Source organism: Pseudophryne corroboree, chromosome 2 (assembly GCF_028390025.1).
Source record: "Pseudophryne corroboree isolate aPseCor3 chromosome 2, aPseCor3.hap2, whole genome shotgun sequence".
Lineage (NCBI taxonomy): Eukaryota > Metazoa > Chordata > Amphibia > Anura > Myobatrachidae > Pseudophryne > Pseudophryne corroboree.
Window position 1 is genome coordinate 259844075 of NC_086445.1, and position 24997 is coordinate 259869071.

The following is a 24997-nucleotide window of genomic DNA, read 5'->3' on the forward strand; positions in this document are numbered from 1 at the left end:
TCTTAACCAAGCAGTCCACCTTTGGAGTACACAATAGCACTTTGCTTGTGCTTAAATATCCTATATTGGAGCTCCAATTGCGTCTCTGATGTGGACATTTTAATTAGCATCTGTGGTATCATGGACTGTTAATTTGCAGTGGTTCATATCAGTGTGTTGCATTGTTTTTTTATATCTATCTTTTTTTATATTCATTTTATTTTATAATAAATTGTCATAGACAAATGCACTTTTATTCCAGCGCTCCCTTGTAACATAGGGGGCCAGATGTACTAAGCTTGAAAAGTGATAAATATCACTGTGATAAAGCACCAGCCAATCGGCTCCTAACTGACATTTTTCAAACACAGCCTGTGACATGGCAGTTAGGAGCCGATTGGTGCTTTATCACAGTGATATTTATCACTTTTCAGGCTTAGTACATCTCCCCCTGTGTACTTTCTTGTTTGGTTAAATCTGGAAATTTGCATGCAACTTTATAACCTGGGTCCAGGCCAACTAAAACTCTGGGACCAATAGCAATGGCACCCATTGCATCCACTATACTTAAGTCCATGATTATGGTTTCCATTTATAAGCCATGCAGCATCACATAAGATGAATAATTTGCTTTAACCATTGTTTCTATAAAAACTATAGATAAAGAAGGAGGGAGGTGTCTGAAGGGGTAAGTGTGACAGGCCATAAGTTGTTAGCTGAGGTTGTTATTTGGTCCTTACCTGAAGATGTTATTAAATTTCTTTTTCTGAAGATAAAATTCAAAGTCTTTATCAGAAGATGTTGTTCAGCACCTTACTGGACGATGTAATCCAAATCCTTATCAGTAGTCATCTTCCAAAGTCACTTAAATGAAGCAGGAATTACTCAGTGTATCCATCTAGGTCAAAATGTCAACACAAAATGGCTGCCAGTAGCTGGGCATCCTTTCTATAGGGCTGTGACCTGGGCTGTGACATCACAATGCATGCAGGCAGCAGCTAGAGATAGCTGCAGCTTAGATCAGCTCTGGCCAGAGGTGGATTTGTACCTCATGGAGACCTAAGCAAGATACCTATTTGGTGCCCCTCTTTCTAAAACTTACACCACAAGTCAGTCAGTGCATGCCAAATTCCCCCCAGTAAGTCAGTGTATGCCAAATTCCACCCACCCCCCTTACCTTATTCAGTGTATGCCAAATCCCCTATCAGTCAGTGTATGTCACAGTACAGTCTCCACAGTCCCCAGGTTGGATGGTACTACTGCAGTGTGTATTGAAAAAAAAAAATATTGAAGGAATGCAGGGCAGGCGCACATGGGTCTGTGCAGGGATGACAGCCCCCCCCCCCCCCCATCTTTCCCCCCCAACCAGCCATAAACCTCCATACACACACACTCCTCCCCCACCCAGGCTCGCTGTAATTTATTTATTTTTTACTTTTTTCACTGTAGTGTGGTATGGGACACCAGCACCGGCATTAGTGGCTCCTTCACAGATTCATTCCTGTCGGCGGACCCACCTGGCCCTAAGCAACCACTGTGGTCGCACAGTGGCTCTACCTAAATTTACCTCCCCACACGTCACTGCTATAGTGACACATTAAAGTGCATCCGGTTCTTATTACTGTATGTAACATTATAGTGTCCTCCACATTACAAAGAACAAATCGGATTATGACACATTACAGTGCCCTCCAGTTTATTTTGTGCCATATATTACAGTGGCTTCCAGTTCAAATTATGCCACATTACTGTGCCCCCTTACTATTCTAACATCCACTACACACTCCTATCACTAGAAATGTAATATCACACAATTCAGGCTGGGCAATGGATTAGACCCAATTGCTTAGCAGGCAAATCTTGGAAATTGATATGCAGCTTTATAGCCTAGATCCAGGCCCCCCTAAGCCTCTAGGCCCTTGATGGCTAACCTTGACACTCAGCTGTTGTTGAACTACACATTCCAGCATGCCCTGCATCAGTTTTAGCATGGCCAATAACAAAACTGTAGCAGGGCATGCTGGGATATGTAGTTCAACAACAGCTGGAGTGTCAAGGTTAGCCATCACTGCTCTAGGCCCCATATCAATGGCACCCTTTGCATCCGCTATAGTTACACCCATGCTAGGTAGAGTATGCACTTGCATTATATTCCACCAAAGCCAAGTTATTCATCTCATTCAGAGATTTTAGTGCTGCCAGTAATTCACCACTTTCCCATCCTCCTGCTAGGTAACGCCAAACCTTCTGTATTTCTGAGTCAAGACGGCAGCTTCCAACAGCTATTGAATACACCCCTTAAATGTCCAACATGGCACATCTAGGAAACTGAATGACACTGCAGTGGTAGACAGGGTGGCAGTTTAATAAACTATACAAATGTTTGTTGCCACAGTCAGCAATGCTCCAAACAGCACATAGTGCAAAGAAAAGAAGTGCAATATGGAATTGTCCTTGGATCTTCCTACCCTCCCTTGTGTTGTATATATTAATCAGGATATGCACAGTTTAACAAATCGATCATTTCAGCGACAGGGACCATCACTTGTTGCTGAAAAGATTGATTTGTTTGGGCCTGCACAAAACAATTTTTATAAAAGACTACCTCCGATCAGTAATACAACTGCAGCTACTGGTGGCTGGCTGGCTGACTTACACAAACCACATCATCAACATCATCATAAGTGTCAGATAATAGTAGTAAACACATATCCCCCTCATCCTGTTCCACTTCCACACACAAATCCTCAATTTCTATGTCCTCCTTGGGTGTGTGTCAGCGTCCGGAGTCTTACCGGTACGCTGGGGCCGCGGGGCTGGCTTCCTTGGCGTTGTGCGGGCAGCGGCGGAGGTGGGCTGCTGCGCTGGATCCGTGGGCAGCAGTAGCGGAGGTGAAGGGGTCCGCTCGTGGCGGCGGGACGCCGCTACAGCGGGTCGCTCTTGCTGAACCGTTGCTTGGAGACCAGGGGCAGTGAGCAATGTGGCTTTGCAAAAAGGTCTGCATTACTGGGCGCCGCCATGTTGGAGACCAAGTTTTAAGCATAGTTCCTGTTTCCTGTTTCTTCCAGCCAATCCAGGGGAAGCTCTCCCTATAAAAGGGGGCTGGTTTAGGACAGGGATGCCAGTGCTTCAAGTTACAACCCTGTTGTAGGTGCTTTAGCCTGTGCTCCCAGGATTCCTGCTGTATCTTGGTTCCTCCTGATCCTGCTTGGTCGGTTCTCTGTTGCTGCTGCAGCCCTGCCGTTTCTTGCCTGCTACTGCCTGTGGAAGCGCTCCTGGAAAACCCAGTCCAGTAAGACTCTTTGGGCACAGTCGGCCCCGGGTCTTCTGCCTCGTCTTTCAAGCCACACTCCACAGATCTCCTTCACCAGCCACGCCTTTGTACCACTGACCACAGCCTGCAGATTATTATCTTCAAGCCTTGTTTTCCAAACCACAGTCCACAGTCCTTATCTCCAGCCACATTTTCAACTACCATCCACAGTTCCACAGTTCATCATCTACAGTCTCGTCTTTCAAATCACAGTCCGCAGCTCTTCACCTCCAGCCACGTCTTTAACCATTGTGCTTCAGCCTCAGTTCCCTACCTCAGCCCTGTACATAATAAATACTTTCCATTGACTCTCAAACCCCGCCTACGTTCTTCATTGCTCCGTGTCCCATGCGAAGGAACTATATCCAGCCCCCTCATCTGGTTCATTCACAGCCTGCTACCTCCTCGGGCAAATCTCAGCTGCCGGATCCTCAAACCCTGCCAGACGTGACAGTAAGCACTGGCCCAATGGATTCGACGGGTGATCAGGCATCAGGAGGGGATTCAACTGCAGATATCTGGTCTCGCTTAAGTAAGCAGGAGGCCACACAATCTCAAATCGTGCAGTTCATGCAGAGTATGTCCGAACGTCTCGATTCTCTCTGTGTTGCCATGACGGCACCTCAAGTATCTACAGCTGCTCCCACATTGGCACCTCCGGTCCTGCTTCCTCCTGTACCAGTACCACTTCCACGTTTGCATTTGCCACCTCCCAGTAAATTTGATGGGAATCCAAAACAATGCCGCGGGTTTCTTAACCAGTGCGAAATCCAGTTCGAACTACAGTCGGCCAACTTCCCATCAGCACGAACCAAAGTAGCCTATATAATTTCTTTACTTACCGGGCAAGCGTTGGAATGGGCTTCACCTTTGTGGGAGAGGATGGATCCCATCTTATCTAACTATCCAGAATTCATGGCCACTTTTCGAAGAATCTTCGACGAACCGGGCAGGACTTCTGCCGCCTCATTGGAGATCCTGCGCCTGCGTCAGGGCACGCGTACGGTCAGTCAGTACGTGATCCAGTTTCGCACCCTTTCCTCAGAACTGAACTGGAACGAGGAGGCTCTCATTGCAGCTTTCTGGAGCGGTCTCTCCGAAAAGATCAAAGATGACCTCGCAACTCAGGATGTACCTGATAAGTTGGATAAACTAATTTCTTTATGCAATAAGTTAGATCTGAGGTACAGAGAACGCTGTATGGAGAGGTTGCGGTCAGATCACCCTAAGCCTAGAGTTGTTCTTCTACCAACACCATCATCACCAACTGTGGAAGAACCCATGCAGATTAATCGCTCCTACCTCTCAAATGAAGAACGTCAGAGACGGCGACAAGGGAACCTCTGCCTGTATTGTGGTGCATCTGATCACTTTGTTAAAACTTGCAGTCTACGTCCGGGAAACGCCCGCTCCTAGTTTGTGCTGGAGAGGTCAAGCTAGGAGAATTCTCAGAATTACATACCAAAAAAGAGTCTATCCTGTTAACCCAATTGGAGCTCCCTTCTTCTTCTCTTCTTATCCCTGCACTACTCGACTCCGGAGCCGCCGAAAGCTTCGTTACGTCAGCTCTGGTCAAACGATCTGGAATACAAATGGTTCCTTTGGATCGTACCATTTCTGTTACCGCAGTGGATGGAAGTTATATCCAAGAGGGTATTATATCCTTTCGTACTATTCCTCTCAAGCTGAAGGTCGGAGTTCTCCATTCAGAAAAAATCTCTTTCCTTGTAATTCCTAAAGCCTCTCATGAACTAATCCTAGGGTTTTCATGGTTAATCAGACACAATCCCCACATAGATTGGCAAACTATGGATGTTCTCTCTTGGGGACAAGACTGCTTTCAGAACTGTTTACCTTCAGTTAGACCTCTCTGTTCTTCCAACCCTTCCAGCCTTCCTGTGGAGTACCAATCTTTTCAAGATGTTTTCAGTAAGCATGGGGCGGACACCTTGCCCCCGCATCGTACTTGGGATTGTCCCATTGAGCTAGTACCCGGTAAGACTCCTCCCTGAGGTCGAATTTACCCTCTCTCACTTCCCGAGACACAGGCCATGTCGGAGTATATACGGGAGAACTTGGAGAAAGGGTTCATCAGGTCTTCTACATCTCCGGCCGGAGCAGGGTTTTTCTTCGTCAAAAAGAAGGATGGGGGGTTGCAGCCCTGTATTGACTATAGAGGTCTCAATGACATAACAATTAAGAACAGATATCCGTTACCTCTGATTCCAGAACTGTTCGACCGTGTTAAAGGAGCTACTGTATTTACTAAGTTGGACTTACGGGGGGCCTACAATCTTATACGTATTCGCCCAGGGGACGAATGGAAGACGGCATTTAATACCCGCGACGGCCATTACGAATACCTGGTAATGCCTTTTGGCCTATGCAACGCCCCAGCCGTCTTTCAAGAGTTCGTTAACAAAATCTTCAGAGATCTCCTCTATGACTGCTTGGTAGTGTATCTGGATGACATCCTCATTTTTTCTAGGGATCTGAAGACCCACCGGGAACAAGTCAAAGAAGTGTTAACTCGTTTACGAAGGAATCAGTTATTCTGTAAGTTAGAGAAGTGCACCTTTGAAGTACCCACGATTCCATTCCTCGGTTACATTCTTTCAGGGCAGAGGTTACAGATGGACCCCGCTAAAGTCCAGGCGATTCAGGATTGGGCACTTCCAGCTACCCTTAAAGGAATTCAACGTTTCCTGGGGTTTGCTAACTTCTACCGAAGATTCATTCAAAATTATTCTTCTGTCATAGCTCCTATAACCGCATTAACTAGGAAGGGAGCTGATCCTGCCAAGTGGTCTCCGGAGGCTTTGGAAGCTTTTTCATCTTTAAAGGAGGCCTTCACGACTGCTCCAGTTCTTCGACAACCCGATCTCAGCCGTCCGTTCTTTGTGGAGGTTGATGCCTCTACTGTAGGAGTAGGAGCAGTATTATCCCAGCTTTTCGAGGACAAGAAGGTCCATTCTCCCCCGCTGAACAGAATTACGCTATTGGGGAACAGGAATTACTGGCAATTAAGTTGGCCTTTGAGGAGTGGAGGTACTTGTTGGAGGGAGCTCAGCATCCAATTTCGGTGACCACGGATCACAAGAACCTCCTGTATCTACAGTCAGCCCGATGTCTGAACCCACGCCATACAAGATGGGCACTCTTCTTTACCCGTTTTAATTTTAAACTCAGTTACAGACCAGGTTCCCTCAACAAAAAGGCAGATGCATTATCTCGCTCCCTAAGTTCAGAAGAACCCTCTGACCGTTCAAAAGAGCAATTTATCCTGGAATCCACCTCTTTTTCTGCAACTAATACCTCTCCACTTCCTCCTCCAGGGAAGATCTTCGTTGCACCAAATCTTCGCAAAAAACTTCTTACATGGGCTCACTCCTCCTCCTTCATGGGCCATGCGGGCGGTCATAAGACACTTAAATTCATTCAACGCTCCTACTGGTGGCCTCATCTCAGGACTGATGTTCAGGAATTCGTAGCTGCCTGTCCAAAATGTGCCCAGCATAAAAGTTCCAAAGGTCCACCAGCCGGGTTACTCCATCCTTTGCCGGTACCACTAAGACCTTGGACCATATTTCTATGGACTTTATTACAGATTTACCTATGTCTGGTGGGCGGAACACCGTATGGGTCATAGTTGACCGATTCTCTAAAATGGCACACTTTGTTCCTCTGGCTAATCTTCCATCTGCATCCCAGTTGGCAAAATTGTTTATAGCAGAGATCTTTTGACTCCATGGTCTACCCCAGGAGATCGTGTCTGATAGAGGTCCTCAATTTGTGGCCAGGTTTTGGAGATCCCTATGTTCTGCTCTTGGCGTGAAATTAAACTTCTCCTCAGGATATCATCCTCAAACGGATGGTCAAACAGAGAGAGTGAACCAGGATCTGGAGACTTTTCTGCTTTTATTCATGTCCTCCTCACAGGACGACTGGCTGGACTTCCTCCCGTTCGCAGAATTTGCCCATAACAATCTTTATCACTCTGCCACAAAATCTTCTCCATTCTTCATTAATTATGGTTACCATCCAAGAGTTCCTGACTTCCAACTTCTGCCTACGCTCGAGGTTTCGGCCGCAGAGTCAACACTTCGTCAATTTACTGAAGCCTGGAAACAAGTTCACAAGACTTTGCTCAAGACATCCAAGAGATATAAGACCTATGCAGATCTGAAACGAAAAGCTGTACCAAGCCTTAAGGTAGGAGATCGGGTTTGGGTTTCCACACGTAACCTAAGATTAAAGGTTCCTACAAAAAAGTTTGCTCCCAGATTTATTGGGCCTTACCCAATCGAAAGAGTGTTGAATCCTGTGGCTTATAAAGTGAAATTACCTCCGCAGTTAAGAATTCCTAATGCATTTCATATTTCTCTCTTAAAACCACTGGTACTTAATCGGTTCAGAGCCGCTCTGCCTAAATCACCCAAGATCCAATCAGCACATGGAGATGAATTTGAGATTCACAAGATCCTCGATCCTCGCAGACGTGATGGTCGCATCCAGTACCTTGTTGATTGGAAAGGGTATGGGCCAGAGGAGAGATCTTGGGCAGATGCAGAGGATGTCCATGCTCCAAGACTTCTTCGGACATTTCATGCCAAGTTTCCAACTAAACCACATAGGTGTCCGGAGTCCACCTGCAAAAGGGTGGGTACTGTCAGCGTCCGGAGTCTTACCGGTACGCTGGGGCCGCGGGGCTGGCTTCCGTGGCGTTGTGCGGGCAGCGGCGGAGGTGGGCTGCTGCGCTGAATCCGTGGGCAGCAGTAGCGGAGGTGAGGGGGTCCACTCGTGGCGGCGGGACGCCGCTACAGCGGGTCGCTCTTGCTGAACCGTTGCTTGGAGACCAGGGGCAGTGAGCAATGTGGCTTTGCAAAAAAGGTCTGCATTACTGGGTGCCGCCATGTTGGAGACCAAGTTTTAAGCATAGTTCCTGTTTCCTGTTTCTTCCAGCCAATCCAGGGGAAGCTCTCCCTATAAAAGGGGGCTGGTTTAGGACAGGGATGCCAGTGCTTCAAGTTACAACCCTGTTGTAGGTGCTTTAGCCTGTGCTTCCAGGATTCCTGCTGTATCTTGGTTCCTCCTGATCCTGCTTGGTCGGTTCTCTGTTGCTGCTGCAGCCCTGCCGTTTCTTGCCTGCTACTGCCTGTGGAAGCGCTCCTGGAAAACCCAGTCCAGTAAGACTCTTTGGGCACTGTCGGCCCCGGGTCTTCTGCCTCGTCTTTAAGCCACACTCCACAGATCTCCTTCACCAGCCACGCCTTTGTACCACTGACCACAGCCTGCAGATTATTATCTTCAAGCCTCGTTTTCCAAACCACAGTCCACAGTCCTTGTCTCCAGCCACGTTTTCAACTACCATCCACAGTTCCACAGTTCATCATCTACAGTCATGTCTTTCAAATCACAGTCCGCAGTTCTTCACCTCCAGCCACGTCTTTAACCATTGTGCTTCAGCCTCAGTTCCCTACCTCAGCCCTGTACATAATAAATACTTTCCATTGACTCTCAAACCCCGCCTACGTTCTTCATTGCTCCGTGTCCCATGCGAAGGAACTATATCCAGCCCCCTCATCTGGTTCATTCACAGCCTGCTACCTCCTCGGGCAAATCTCAGCTGCCGGATCCTCAAACCCTGCCAGACGTGACAGTGTGGTATGGAGGGTCGACAAGAGTTAGGTCGACAGTGTCTAGGTCAACCACTATTGGCCGACAGTAAGTAGGTCGACATGGGTCCTAGGTCGATAGGAACTCTAGGTCGACATGACATAAGGTCGACATGAGTTTTTTCACTTTTTTTGGTGTAGTTTTCTCCGTACGGTGACCGGGAACCCAAATTAGTGCACCGTGTCCCCTCGCATGGCTCGCTTCTCTTGCCATGCTTCGGGCAAGGTAACCATTCCCAATTGCGGTCTACATGGAACGTAAAGTATGAAAAAGTTAAATAAAATGAAAAAAAAATTGAAAACATTTGAAAAACTCATGTCAACCTTTTGTCATTTTGACCTAGAACATGTTGACCTAGAGTCCCTGTTGACCTATAAACCATGTTGACCTACTAATTGTCGGCCAATAGTGGTCGACCTACGTCTTGTCGACCTAGAGACCGGATACCGTCCTCCTCACCATCACCATCTTTACTTGTACTGCTCCCCACTTGTGCAGATTGTGCAGAAATGGTGGAAGGAGGTAAAAGAGCCTTCTTTATGAGGACAGTGTGAGAAATGTCAGACTCAAAAATAGCTGATAGTTCTGATTCTGATTGCACAGTTTGTTCTGTCTGCCTCTGTAGCTAACTTTCCTTTTGATGTTTCTTTCTTTACCACTTTAAAATTAAATAATTTTACATGCCCTGACTTAAGCTCTCTATGCCCCTGGGCATTGGTCATAGTAGATGACGTTAACAGACTTGTATCATCATAATTGGTGGCAGCACCTGCACCACTAGTATGCACTAATGGTACTACCTGCACCAGAACTTCTTTCTCTCCTCTCAATTGTTCATCCTCCATATCTATCCACAAACACAAATTAAGTGGGGTACAACACACACCACAATTTGTTAAAAAATGTAAACAGCACAAACAAAAATATATATTTTATATAATGATATTTTTAGGCTTTTTGTGTTTAGCTTTTATGTTAATTTTACACTGGGGCGGAGCCCCTGTATGGATTGACCGATCACCCCTTTCATATACATCAGACCGAGCACCTCTGGACTGATACTGATAATAGGAGACACCAGCTCCTGTATGTTACTGGGTTAATATAATTAACACTGGGGCAGAGCCCCCTGGACGTATGGACAGAGCACCCCTTTCAGATACAGCAGACAGAGCACCTCTGGACTGATGCAGCAGAGCACCCCTTTCAGATACAGCAGACAGAGCACCTCTGGACTGATACAGCAGAGCACCCCTTTCAGATACAGCAGACAGAGCACCTCTGGACTGATACAGCAGAGCACCCCTTTCAGATACAGCAGACAGAGCACCCCTGGACTGATACAGCAGAGCATCCCTTTCAGATACAGCAGACAGAGCACCTCTGGACTGATACAGCAGAGCACCCCTTTCAGATACAGCAGACAGAGCACCCCTGGACTAATACAGCAGAGCATCCCTTTCAGATACAGCAGACAGAGCACCTCTGGACTGATGCAGCAGAGCACCCCTTTCAGATACAGCAGACAGAGCACCTCTGGACTGATGCAGCAGAGCACCCCTTTCAGATACAGCAGACAGAGCACCTCTGGACTGATACAGCAGAGCACCCCTTTCAGATACAGCAGACAGAACACCTCTGGACTGATACAGCAGAGCACCCCTTTCAGATACAGCAGACAGAGCACCTCTGGACTGATACAGCAGAGCACCCCTTTCAGATACAGCAGACAGAGCACCCCTGGACTGATACAGCAGAGCATCCCTTTCAGATACAGCAGACAGAGCACCTCTGGACTGATACAGCAGAGCACCCCTTTCAGATACAGCAGACAGAGCACCTCTGGACTGATACAGCAGAGCACCCCTTTCAGATACAGCAGACAGGGCACCCCTGGACTGATACAGCAGAGCACCCCTTTCAGATACAGCAGACAGAGCACCTCTGGACTGATACAGCAGAGCACCCCTTTCAGATACAGCAGACAGAGCACCTCTGGACTGATGCAGCAGAGCACCCCTTTCAGATACAGCAGACAGAGCACCTCTGGACTGATACAGCAGAGCATCCCTTTCAGATACAGCAGACAGAACACCTCTGGACTGATACAGCAGAGCACCCCTTTCAGATACAGCAGACAGAACACCTCTGGACTGATACAGCAGAGCACCCCTTTCAGATACAGCAGACAGAGCACCTCTGGACTGATACAGCAGAGCACCCCTTTCAGATACAGCAGACAGAACACCTCTGGACTGATACAGCAGAGCACCCCTTTCAGATACAGCAGACAGAGCACCTCTGGACTGATACAGCAGAGCACCCCTTTCAGATACAGCAGACAGAGCACCTCTGGACTGATACAGCAGAGCACCCCTTTCAGATACAGCAGACAGAACACCTCTGGACTGATACAGCAGAGCACCCCTTTCAGATACAGCAGACAGGGCACCCCTGGACTGATACAGCAGAGCACCCCTTTCAGATACAGCAGACAGGGCACCCCTGGACTGATACAGCAGAGCACCCCTTTCAGATACAGCAGACAGAGCACCTCTGGACTGATGCAGCAGAGCACCCCTTTCAGATACAGCAGACAGAGCACCTCTGGACTGATACAGCAGAGCATCCCTTTCAGATACAGCAGACAGAACACCTCTGGACTGATACAGCAGAGCACCCCTTTCAGATACAGCAGACAGAACACCTCTGGACTGATACAGCAGAGCACCCCTTTCAGATACAGCAGACAGAGCACCTCTGGACTGATACAGCAGAGCACCCCTTTCAGATACAGCAGACAGAACACCTCTGGACTGATACAGCAGAGCACCCCTTTCAGATACAGCAGACAGAACACCTCTGGACTGATACAGCAGAGCACCCCTTTCAGATACAGCAGACAGAGCACCTCTGGACTGATACAGCAGAGCACCCCTTTCAGATATAGCAGACAGAGCACCTCTGGACTGATACAGCAGAGCACCCCTTTCAGATATAGCAGACAGAGCACCTCTGGACTGATACAGCAGAGCACCCCTTTCAGATATAGCAGACAGAGCACCTCTGGACTGATACAGCAGAGCACCCCTTTCAGATACAGCAGACAGAACACCTCTGGACTGATACAGCAGAGCACCCCTTTCAGATACAGCAGACAGAGCACCTCTGGACTGATACAGCAGAGCACCCCTTTCAGATACAGCAGACAGAGCACCTCTGGACTGATACAGCAGAGCACCCCTTTCAGATACAGCAGACAGGGCACCCCTGGACTGATGCAGCAGAGCACCCCTTTCAGATACAGCAGACAGAGCACCTCTGGACTGATGCAGCAGACCACCCCTTTCAGATACAGCAGACAGAGCACCTCTGGACTGATACAGCAGAGCACCCCTTTCAGATACAGCAGACAGGGCACCCCTGGACTGATGCAGCAGAGCACCCCTTTCAGCTACAGCAGACAGAGCACCCCTGGACTGATACAGCAGAGCACCTCTTTCAGATACAGCAGACAGAACACCTCTGGACTGATACAGCAGAGCACCCCTTTCAGATACAGTAGACAGAACACCTCTGGACTTATACAGCAGAGCACCCCTTTCAGATACAGCAGACAGAGCACTTCTGGACTGATACAGCAGAGCACCCCTTTCAGATACAGCAGACAGAACACCTCTGGACTGATACAGCAGAGCACCCCTTTCAGATACAGCAGACAGAGCACCCCTGGACTGATACGCCAGTCAGACAACACAGTACTGAGACAGACACGTCCGTTCAGTACACTCTCTACAGCTGGAGTGAAAATGGTGCATCCAAAACTCACCAGAATCTGTCAGCGGGATTATGACGTTTTGCCTCGATTTGGGCTCCCAGTAAGGCGGGAAACCCCAAGCCGGACTCGGTTCCCAAAGTTCGGGTGGGTCCGGTTCTCGGAGAACCAAAGCCACTCATCTGCACTTAAAATGGGATTATTTTCTCTGCATGAGCCAGGGTTATGGCTTTAACGTGTAGAGCTGATATAGGACCTTATTCAGTAAAGATTGTAAATTCTGCTAAACAGCAGAATTTACAATCCTTTTGCTTGCATACTGGGGGCCACCCATCGCAGGGCAAGGCCGCCCAGCATGCAAACTCCCGCCCAACGAAGCAATTACAGTGAAATTGCGATTGAGCCGCAATCTCAGCATGATCAATGAAATTGTGGAAGCCTCCTGCCGGTGCAGCCTGGCTGTGTCGGCAGGAGGCCCGCCGCCATTTTTCACATCACAGCGGCTGCTTGTGATGACATGCAGCCACCCCGATAATGCCCACACCAAGCCCCCTGTTTGCACAGCCACACCTTCGTTTCCCCCAACACTCCGTCTCCGCCTTGGAAACGGAGCGTTGCCGCCCCATGAATGCCTCTGCCTGTCAATCATGGGTCACCCCCAGTAAATGCAGGCACATGCGCAGGATGGGACAAAGAGAATTGTAATATTCTTTGAAAGATTCCATCCCCACCATATACTGTATGATAATGAGGTACTAACTAGTAATTTGTGCTTGTAATTTCTTTTTTTTTAAATATAAGTTTTATTCGTGAGAAGACATGTACAGAAATAAAAAACACAGCTGACCTTCACAGAGGCCATAAAGGATGTGAACCAGCAGCTTACATCAAAACCTAAGTATACTGTTCAAGTAGGCCAATTGGGCACAGTTCTAGAAATAGATCAAAACCAATAAAAACTTTGCAGGTAATACTACATACAGTCATTCTCACATTTTATTTTAATATTATGAAAACCAAAAAGAAACAATGAAAGGAAAGGGGTCACAAGAGTAACTTGTGCTTGTAATTTCTTATGCTTATTGCCAGTGGCGTAAGTTCGTCCCAGTTGCCCGGAGGCAAGATAAATATTGGTGCCCCCCCTATTTCCTATAGTAAGATAAATAAATGTATGCATGTGTGCGTATATGCGTGTGCGTGTGCGTGTGTGTGTGTGTGTGTGTGTGTGTAGTCTGAAAAAAATGTATATACTGTTTTTATACATTTAATTGTCTTTTATTTTAAATCACACAATTCTTAGCAGTCATACCCAGGAGTAGAACCCATGACCTGTTACACTGACAGCAGACACTTTACTGATGGAGCTATTTGCTCCTGTACGGGAAGCATGAGAATTCTAACTATATAAAGTTACGTGTAATTGTCAGAGAAGTATCTTCATATATTAAAATTCTCATATTTCCTATACAGGAGCAAACAGCTTCATCAGTAAGGTGACTGCTTCCAGTGTAATAGGTCGTGGCTTCTAATCCTGGGTGTGACCCTTGTAAAATGTGTATATTCAGTATAATAAAGAGGGTGTGATTTGTAAGGTGCAGGGACCAGTGAGGAAGTCGGCCACTGAAAAGACAGCGACAGATATCAATTAACTTAATTCAATGGTGTCACAGAATGGGAGGAGAGGTGCCCCCCTTCAGAGCAGGAGCCCGGCGGCAGATGACTCCGTTGCCTCCCAGAGTTCTGTCTCTGCTTATTGCTAATTTTGTACAATTGCTGTTTCCCTGATATAAAAGAAGTCTCAGCATTAAACTGCTGAGAAACTTAAATGAATCTACTCTCCAAATTTTCTAGAAGTGCTAATACTGTATTATCCAGTGAGGTCTTGTGCATATAATGACTGAATAGTGTAGTATTGCCTCTCCTTCTTTTCGTTTTTTGGTAATTGTCCTTGATAAACTAATCTCTTCCCACGCACTTATAGGCTTTAAAGCTGTTGAGTTGGTAGCTGGACTGTTCTCAGCTCTCCAACTTTAATTGACCGACATACTCAAACACTTGTTCCCTAAGGAACGTTCCTTACAACCTTTACTGACATTCATGATAAGTACTACCGGGAAGTGAAAACGACAGATCGCAGAAGAGTGCTCAGTCCAGGTTATGTTTTTGATATTGTTGGCATCCTATTTGTATAAGAGATAGATTTGATTAACACAAAAATAAATTATACAACTGTAAGATTTCTGGACTTATGAGAAAAAAATAGATTCCTTATCCCCCTGGGTGAGTAAACCTAGAGATATCTACGAGGGGGTATCATAAAGTTTTAATTACCACCATGAAGTTATTGAGCTATCCGGATGTAATTTGAGCAACATAATGAATGATCTTTATGTGTGTGATGTTGTAAATTACAGCTACTTATGTCAACTTGTTTTGTCTTCTAAACTGGTAAATGTCAGTAACCTGCATGATGGACAAAATTGAAGCCTGCAGTATTATTAAGTTCCTCCAATTGAAGGGTAACAACGCCTGCCAAATCCATGATAAAATGGTGGCTGTTTCTGGTGATGAAAGTCCATCACATGACACTGTTGTGAGGTGGAAAAGGAATTTTCAAATTCGGCACATGTCCTTCTCAGATAGGACTCAATCCGGGAGACCCTCAATCACAGATTATCTTGACACGGTAAAGAAAGTGGTGGCTCTTGTCCTCAAAGACAGAGGACTACCTATTGAAGTGATCATGAAATAAGTTGATCTTATGGAAGTGTCTGGAAGATTATGCATGAGCAAATGTACATGTCTAAAGCAGCTTTCTTGAGGCAGGGGAGCTGCCACTGCCCATGCTGGAAAGGGATAGGAGAGAACCAGCTCCAGGCCAGCTATGTCCTGGTACCTGCGCAATAAATCTGGCAGGCACCGGGATCTGCAGAAGCGGCGGCTTGAGTGTGCATGCACAAACCCCTGGCTTCTATGGACTGCATCGGCTTCAGCTCATAGAAGCCAGATTGGGATGATGATCAGGCAGGGAGTGGCTTCCTACAGATAGCCATCTCTCTATTGATCACAGCCTAGTCTGGCAGTCCTGAAGGGAGGATACACCTCCCACTGGGACTGTCTGTCCAGCGGGGGACTGGCAGGTAAGACTCCAATAACAAGTCACTGGCAGTCACAATGAAGCCATTGAGCCAGTGCAGTCACACAGACTGCAACTGACTCAGCTGAGCTCACTGAAGTGGCAGAATTTACCAGGGGGGAGGGGCAGCCCATAGATAAAATCTACCACTGTCATCATGATGGGTTCCCCGCTTGCTGACCCCATTTCACAAGCAATCTCGATGTTAACTTTCACAGTGGGCGAAGACTCTGTAGGAGCAGGGTGAAGAAAATGTCTTTGCATGTCTCATACTATGGTTCGGGTGGGTCCGGTTCTCGGAGAACCAAAGCCACTCATCTGCACTTAAAATGGGATTATTTTCTCTGCGTGAGCCAGGGTTATGGCTTTAACGTGTAGAGCTGATATAGGACCATATTCAGTAACGATTGTAAATTCTGCTAAACAGCAGAATTTACAATCCTTTTGCTTGCATACTGGGGGCCACCCATCGCAGGGCAAGGCCGCCCAGCATGCAAACTCCCGCCCAACGAAGCAATTACAGTGAAATTGCGATTGAGCCGCAATCTCAGCATGATCAATGAAATTGTGGAAACCTCCTGCCGGCGCAGCCTGGCTGTGTCGGCAGGAGGCCCGCCGCCATTTTTCACATCACAGCGGCTGCTTGTGATGACATGCAGCCACCCCGATAATGCCCACACCAAGCCCCCTGTTTGCACAGCCACACCTTCGTTTCCCCCAACACTCCGTCTCCGCCTTGGAAACGGAGCGTTGCCGCCCCATGAATGCCTCTGCCTGTCAATCATGGGTCAACCCCAGTAAATGCAGGCGCATGCGCAGGATGGGACAAAGAGAATTGTAATATTCTTTGAAAGATTCCATCCCCACCATATACTGTATGATAATGAGGTACTAACTAGTAATTTGTGCTTGTAATTTCTTTTTTTTAAAATATAAGTTTTATTCGTGAGAAGACATGTACAGAAATAAAAAACACAGCTGACCTACACAGAGGCCATAAAGGATGTGAACCAGCAGCTTACATCAAAACCTAAGTATAATGTTCAAGTAGGCCAATTGGGTACAGTTCTAAAAATAGATCAAAACCAATAAAAACTTTGCAGGTAATACTACATACAGTCATTCTCACATTTTATTTTAATATTATGAAAACCAAAAAGAAACAATGAAAGGAAAGGGGTCACAAGAGTAACTTGTGCTTGTAATTTCTTACGCTTATTGCCAGTGGCGTAAGTTCGTCCCAGTTGCCCGGAGGCAAGATAAATATTGGTGCCCCCCCTATTTCCTATAGTAAGATAAATAAATGTATGCATGTGTGCATATATGCGTGTGCGTGTGCGTGTGCGTGTGCGTGTGCGTGTGTGTGTGTGTGTGTGTGTGTATGTGTGTGTGGAGTGTTCTGAAAAAAATGTATATATTGTTTTTATACATTTAATTGTCTTTTATTTTAAATCACACAATTCTTAGCAGTCATACCCAGGAGTAGAACCCATGACCTGTTACACGGACAGCAGACACTTTACTGATGGAGCTATTTGCTCCTGTACGGGAAGCATGATAATTCTAACTATATAAAGTTACGTGTAATTGTCAGAGAAGTAACTTCATATAGTTAAAATTCTCATATTTCCTATACAGGAGCAAACAGCTTCATCAGTAAGGTGACTGCTTCCAGTGTAATAGGTCGTGGCTTCTAATCCTGGGTGTGACCCTTGTAAAATGTGTATATTCAGTATAATAAAGAGGGTATGATTTGTAAGGTGCAGGGACCAGTGAGGAAGTCGGCCACTGAAAAGACAGCGACAGATATCAATTAACTTAATTCAATGGTGTCACAGAATGGGAGGAGAGGTGCCCCCCTTCAGAGCAGGAGCCCGGCGGCAGATAACTCCGTTGCCTCCCAGAGTTCTGTCTCTGCTTATTGCTAATTTTGTACAATTGCTGTTTCCCTGATATAAAAGAAGTCTCAGCATTAAAATGCTGAGAAACTTAAATTAATCTACTCTCCAAATTTTCTAGAAGTGCTAATACTGTATTATCCAGTGAGGTCTTGTGCCTATAATGACTGAATAGTGTAGTATTGCCTCTCAATCTTTTCGTTTTTTGGTAATTGTCCTTGATAAACTAATCTCTTCCCACGCACTTATAGGCTTTAAAGCTGTTGAGTTGGTAGCTGGACTGTTCTCAGCTCTCCAACTTTAATTGACCGACATACTCAAACACTTGTTCCCTAAGGAACGTTCCTTACAACCTTTACTGACGTTCATGATAAGTACTACCGGGAAGTGAAAACGACAGATCGCAGAAGAGTGCTCAGTCCAGGTTATGTTTTTGATATTGTTGGCATCCTATTTGTATAAGAGATAGATTTGATTAACACAAAAATAAATTATACAACTGTAAGATTTCTGGACTTATGAGAAAAAAATAGATTCCTTATCCCCCTGGGTGAGTAAACCTAGAGATATCTACGAGGGGGTATCATAAAGTTTTAATTACCACCATGAAGTTATTGAGCTATCCGGATGTAATTTGAGCAACATAATGAATGATCTTCTTTATGTGCGTGATGTTGTAAATTACAGCTACTTATGTCAACTTGTTTTGTCTCCTAAACTGGTAAATGTCAGTAACCTGCATGATGGACAAAATTGAAGCCTGCAGTATTATTAAGTTCCTCCAATTGAAGGGTAACAACGCCTGCCAAATCCATGATAAAATGGTGGCTGTTTCTGGTGATGAAAGTCCATCACATGACACTGTTGTGAGGTGGAAAAGGAACTTTCAAATTCGGCACATGTCCCTCTCAGATAGGACTCAATCCGGGAGACCCTCAATCACAGATTATCTTGACACGGTAAAGAAAGTGGTGGCTCTTGTCCTCAAAGACAGATGACTACCTATTGAAGTGATCATGAAATAAGTTGATCTTATGGAAGTGTCTGGAAGATTATGCATGAGCAAATGTACATGTCTAAAGCAGCTTTCTTGAGGCAGGGGAGCTGCCACTGCCCATGCTGGAAAGGGATAGGAGAGAACCAGCTCCAGGCCAGCTATGTCCTGGTACCTGCGCAATAAATCTGGCAGGCACCGGGATCTGCAGAAGCGGCGGCTTGAGTGTGCATGCACAAACCCCTGGCTTCTATGGACTGCATCGGCTTCAGCTCATAGAAGCCAGATTGGGATGATGATCAGGCAGGGAGTGGCTTCCTACAGATAGCCATCTCTCTATTGATCACAGCCTAGTCTGGCAGTCCTGAAGGGAGGATACACCTCCCACTGGGACTGTCTGTCCAGCGGGGGACTGGCAGGTAAGACTCCAATAACAAGTCACTGGCAGTCACAATGAAGCCATTGAGCCAGTGCAGTCACACAGACTGCAACTGACTCAGCTGAGCTCACTGAAGTGGCAGAATTTACCAGGGGGGAGGGGCAGCCCATAGACAAAATCTACCACTGTCATCATGATGGGTTCCCCGCTTGCTGACCCCATTTCACAAGCAATCTCGATGTTAACTTTCACAGTGGGCGAAGACTCTGTAGGAGCAGGGTGAAGAAAATGTCTTTGCATGTCTCATACTATGGATGACTATGGAGTCTACCTGTATGATACGGAAACCAAAGCAATGAGCAAGGAGTGGAAACACTCCTCCTTCCCCCCCTTCCAAAAAGGGCAAGCTGCAGAAATCTGCAGGGAAGGTCATGCTGTCCTTTTTTGGATTGATATACAAAAGAAAAGACTAACCGCACAAGAAATAGATTATATTATTAGGATTACACAACCCCTATTGCCATATTAGAAGATTCTTATACATACCAGAATATCTAGGTTAGAGGGTGCTACCACTAAACAAACAAATGAATAAAATAAATAACCAAGACAAAGATTTGTATCATGTGGTGCACAAAGAGAATACAATAAAATTTTACTTTTAATTTTACTTATTTCAAATTTTTACTTAAAAACCACAAAATGATAAGATATTTTTGGGTGAAAGTGAAGGAACAAGAGGGAATTAAAAATGATTTTTGTGTGCAGGGGGTATGTGGTCTATAAATCGACACATAAAGAGTTTACAGTCAATAGGCTGACCACTAATGGTCGACATGCATTAGGCGGACAGGGTCAAAAGGTCGACATGTAAAAGTTACAAAAGGTCGACAGGGGCAAAAGATTGACAAGGTCAAAAAATCAACATGAAAATGGTCGACACACATTGTTGACACGCATTTTTTTCAATTTTTTTCCCGTCTTTTTCATACTTTATCATGCATGTGAAGTATGGTTGGGAATAGTACCCCCACCATGCGGCTGCAGTCATAAGTAGCTACTGGGGAAATGTTAAATAGCAGTCCTCACTTTTCCTGTTAATGCCCAGAGGCTGCAGAGAGTAGCAGGCGCTGAAGTCAAGACAGTGGCGATGTTCCTAACATCGATTGTCCGATGTCCTGGCCGTCTCTGATTGTGCCAATGTTTAATTTTTTCGTATTGGATAGATTTGAAATATGTTTTTATGTCCTAATTCAATCATAAAAACAGACAATTTCTGAGCCTTTAAAAAAAAAAAAAAAAAATTAGCCGGTTAAGTGGTTAACACCTTCAAACAGTCAGTTCCTGTCAATCCCTTTCCCATGAAATCCTCATTTCGAGCATGAACCTTGACGCATGCACAGTGCGATCGCAGCACATGTGCAGTTTGCCGATAATCGCTTGCACGGAAATCGGTCATAGCGTATAAATATGAATTAGGCCCAAAGTCACAATGTTATGCTGATTTGCGTTAGTACCACAAATACATTACCAGTGTCAAGGTTGGTACACACTAGGCGATGTGCTCTATGAGCAACGTCGCCTAGTGTTTCCCCCTCCCAGGCCGGGTGGTCGGCGGCAGTGCATACACACACTGAGCGATATGATGACTATATCGTTCAGTGACGTCACGCAGCGGCCGGGCTGACAGCAAAAGTCGTTAACGACCTGCAGGGCCGCACATCGCATGGTAGCGGCATACACACTTGCTGAAAAAGTACCATATCCAAACATTTTTACCTTAAAATAGTGACTTTTCCCAACTTTTCACCTGCTTCAGAGTAGGTGAAGTGAAATTAGTGAAGAAATTATCACCGATAAATTTTCCAGGAAAATTGAACAGGCTGTAATTGCGTTTCGCGGGAAAAGTCCTGGTTTTTCATGCGAAAAGTCTGTTATCGCTGCTAATTGAATATACCCAAGAGTGCGGCTGCAGGGTAGACAAGGTCACACACACAGGAGAGCAGTAGCTGCACATAAGTGCAGTTGTCTCTCCCAGGAACAACTCTCTCAGACTGTGCACTAAGCACCTCCTCCTGCACTGTGCTAACACTAGGATGGAAAACACTATGGCAGGGAAGCTGCCTCTAGTGCTGGGAACGGAGACAGGCCACAGACTGATCCATTGTCCAACACCCCCCCCCCCCCCTCGCTCAAGGCTGTCTGCGGTTACATACATTTGCATAACACTTTATCAAAACGTTTCTCAATAAAGTTTTCCTGTAACTGAAAACACATTAATGAAGCATGAAGCATGATAAGTAAACAGTAAAACAAATCAACATTTCTCAAAAGTATTTCAGTCCACATTTTTTCAGGAACATTATTCAGCAAGTGTGATGACAGTCCCTTTGTCAACAAATCAGCAGCATTGCTCTCGCTTGTTATGTAATCCACATTGACAGAGTTGTTCTCCACTAACTCACGGATAAAGTGATGTCTAATGGCAATGTAACATAGTAACTAATGTTGAAAAAAAGACAATTGTCCATCGAGTTCAACCTATTTGTGGTGTCCTATGCAGTCTTATTATAGGACTAGTTATTTTTATGTTAGGACTAGTTAAATTAACTATAATGCGTGTCTACGCACCATAACCCTGAATAGCTTTATCCAATAGGAATTTATCTAACCCATTCTTAAAGGTGTTGACTAAGTCCGCAGTTACTACTCTCTCAGGCAGGGAATTCCAAACACGTATTGCCCTTACTGTGAAAAAACCTTTTCGCCTCAATGTGCGGAAACTCCTCTCCTCTAACCTAAGCGAGTGACCACGTGTTCTCTGTGCAGATCTTATAGAAAACACGTCCCTCCCAAGCTCTGTGTATTGACCCCTTATATATTTGTAGATGTTGATCATGTCCCCTCTTAGTCTCCTCTTTTCCAATGTAAACATGCCTAGCCTTGCAAGCCTTTCCTCATATACCAGCGTTTCCACGCCCTTGATTAGTTTGGTCGCCCGCCTCTGAACCTTTTCTAGCTCCAGGATATCCTTTTTGTAATATGGTGCCCAAAATTGCACACAGTATTCAAGATGTGGCCTCACTAGTGATTTATATAATGGGAGTATAATACTCTCGTCCCTTGCATCAATTCCCCGTTTTATGCATGCTAATATCTTATTAGCCTTTTTTGCTGCACTCCTACTTTGGGTACTGCTGCTTAATTTGCTATCTATGTGAACCCCTAAGTCTTTTTCCAGTACAGAATCCCCTAATATTACCCCATTTAGTATGTAGGTGTAATTTTTGGTCTTGCCCCCACAGTGCATTACCTTACACTTGTCTGTGTTGAATCTCATTCTCCATTTTGCTGCCCATGCTTCCAATTTAATTAAGTCGTTCTGAAGAAACTCAGCATCCCCCTCCGTATTTATAAACTTACACAATTCTCTCTAGACCTACTGTTAGGTCATTGATGAAAATGTTGAACAAAAGTGGTCCAAGTACAGACCCTTGTGGCACACCACTTAGTACTTTAGTTCAATTTGAAAGTGATCCATTGACCACAACGCGCTGCTCCCTATTATCTAACCAATTACTGACCCAAGTGCATATTGTGCTCCCTAGCCCTATTTTTTGTAGCTCATAGCTAAGACACATGTGTGGTACAGTGTCGGAAGCTTTGGCAAAGTCTAAAAAGATTATATCCACCTCCTTACCCTGATCCAGGTTCGCACTTACTGTTTCATAAATGCCAAGTAAGTTGGTCTGACATGATCTGTCCTTCACAAATCCATGTTGGTTCCTTTTAATGACCTTATTTGCTTCAAGGAACTTTTGAATACCGTCCCTAGAATACCTTCCAATACTTTCCCAACTATAGATGTAAGACTAACTGGTCTATAATTACCTGGTTCAGCTTTACTCCCCCTTTTTAAATATCAGCACTACCTCCGGTATACGCCAGTCCTTGGGAACCATACCCGATTTAACCGAATCCATGAAGATCAAAAATAGAGGTCTTGCTAGTTCAGCGTACAGCTCCATAAGAACCCTCAGGTGAATTCCATCGGGACCAGGTGACTTATTAATCTTTAACTTTTTTAATCGGTCACAGACTACCTCCTCACTCAAATAAGCATTTAGCAGTGGGACATTATCTTTGTTGAGATTTTGTGGTAGACCCAGCATTTGGTCCTCTGGTAAACACCGTTGAAAAAAACTTGTTTAGTTTGTTTGCTATGCCATTATCATTTTTGATTAAGACTCCCCTCTTGTCCTTTAAAGGGCCTATACTCTTCCTTCTTTAGTCTCTTACTGTTGATGTACTTAAAAAAAAATTGGGATTCGCTTTGCTTTCCTTTGCTACTAGTCTTTCAGTTTCTACTTTAGCCGCTCTTATACCTTTTTTGCATAATTTGTTACAGTCCTTATAGTGTTGAAATGACTCCGCACCCCCCTCAGATTTGTATTTTTTAAATGCTCCTCTTTTTTTGTCCATTAATTCCTTTATATTTTTGTTAAACCAATGTGTTTGGACTGTCCATAATGCTTGGTGCTGGAAGACAAATCAATTGCTCCCTTGTTATCACATGCAATGTTGATAGTCTCACTGTGGTAAAGAAGGCTAAGCTCACATAAAGTCTCCTTGATCCATAAAGCTTCTTTTGCAGTTTCTGTAAGGTCCATGTACTCTGCCTCAGTGGTGGATAGGGCAACAGTTGGTTGCTTTCTGCTCGCTCAGCTGATGTTTGCGCCTGCCAAAACGAACAAGTATCCCGTATAGGAACGACGGTCATCCTCATCTGATCCCCAATCGGCATCACAGAAAATGTGCAATGTCGTACCTTTTGACTTTGTAAACCCCAACTTGAATTTGTACCTTTTAAGTACCTTAAGATTCTTTTGACGGCAATCCAGTGTTGTCTCCAAGGGTTAATTTCCTGGCTCACTGCATGTGTGATGTCGGTGCGAGTCCCAGTACTTCATACATCAAGCTACCAATAGCATTTTGATAAGGAATCTCTCTCATTTCCTCTATCTCCTCCTATCTGGTTGGTGACATGGCCTTTACCATTTTTATGCTCTGGTCAGTAGGTGTGCTCACTGTTTTTTCATCAGACATTCCATACTTGCAAAGTATTGCTTCAATATATGTCTGCTGATCAATTGTAACAGTCCCATCTTTCAGGTTTTGTACAATCCTCATGCCTAACAAATGGTTTGCAGGGCCTAAATACTTTAGCTTAAATCTTTGTTTCAGCTGCTGTTTTACATCAGTAACGTGCTCTTCTTGACCTGCTAGCATTAGATCATCCACATACACAACTATGATAAACCACTTTTCTTCTATAGTTTTGTAATATAAGCAGTGATCAGTCTCTTACCTAACAAAGTTCACCTATAGCAGCACAGCATCCAGCTTTACATACCAACAATGACCACTTTGCTTTAGGCCGTACAAAGATTTCTTTAAGAGGCAAACTTTTCCCTCTTGGAAAATACTCTCGTCATAATATTCAGGTAGTTCCATATAAATCTCCTCAATTAACTCTCCACTTAGGAATGCAGAATCAAAGTCTATCTGGTATAAAAATAAATCATGTAGTGTAGCAATGGCAATGACTAACTTCAAGGTGCTGTACCTTGCGACAGACAAAAAGATCTCTCCGTAGTTGATCCTGGAATTTTGTGTGTATCCTTTAGCAATGAGGTGGGCTTTATAATGAGCAATAGTCCCATCTGCATTCAGCTCTCTGCAAAAGACAAACTTGTTGATTGTCTTATGGTTATTTGGCCTGTTAACTACAGTCCATGTACTGTTATTATCCAGAGCTGACAGTTCTGTATCTATTGCTGACTTCCA

At 45.2% G+C, this 24997-nt stretch overlaps 1 long non-coding RNA gene across 2 annotated transcripts in view; it reads right to left on the minus strand.

The window, feature by feature from the left end:
- The window catches only part of LOC135050711 (uncharacterized), a 62468-nt gene that overhangs the window by 28487 nt on the left and 8984 nt on the right, over positions 1-24997 (minus strand). For both annotated transcript variants that reach the window (XR_010241757.1, XR_010241756.1), the window contains exon 2: positions 720-843. This is a non-coding gene — a long non-coding RNA (uncharacterized LOC135050711). The remainder of the gene's footprint in view (positions 1-719; positions 844-24997) is intronic.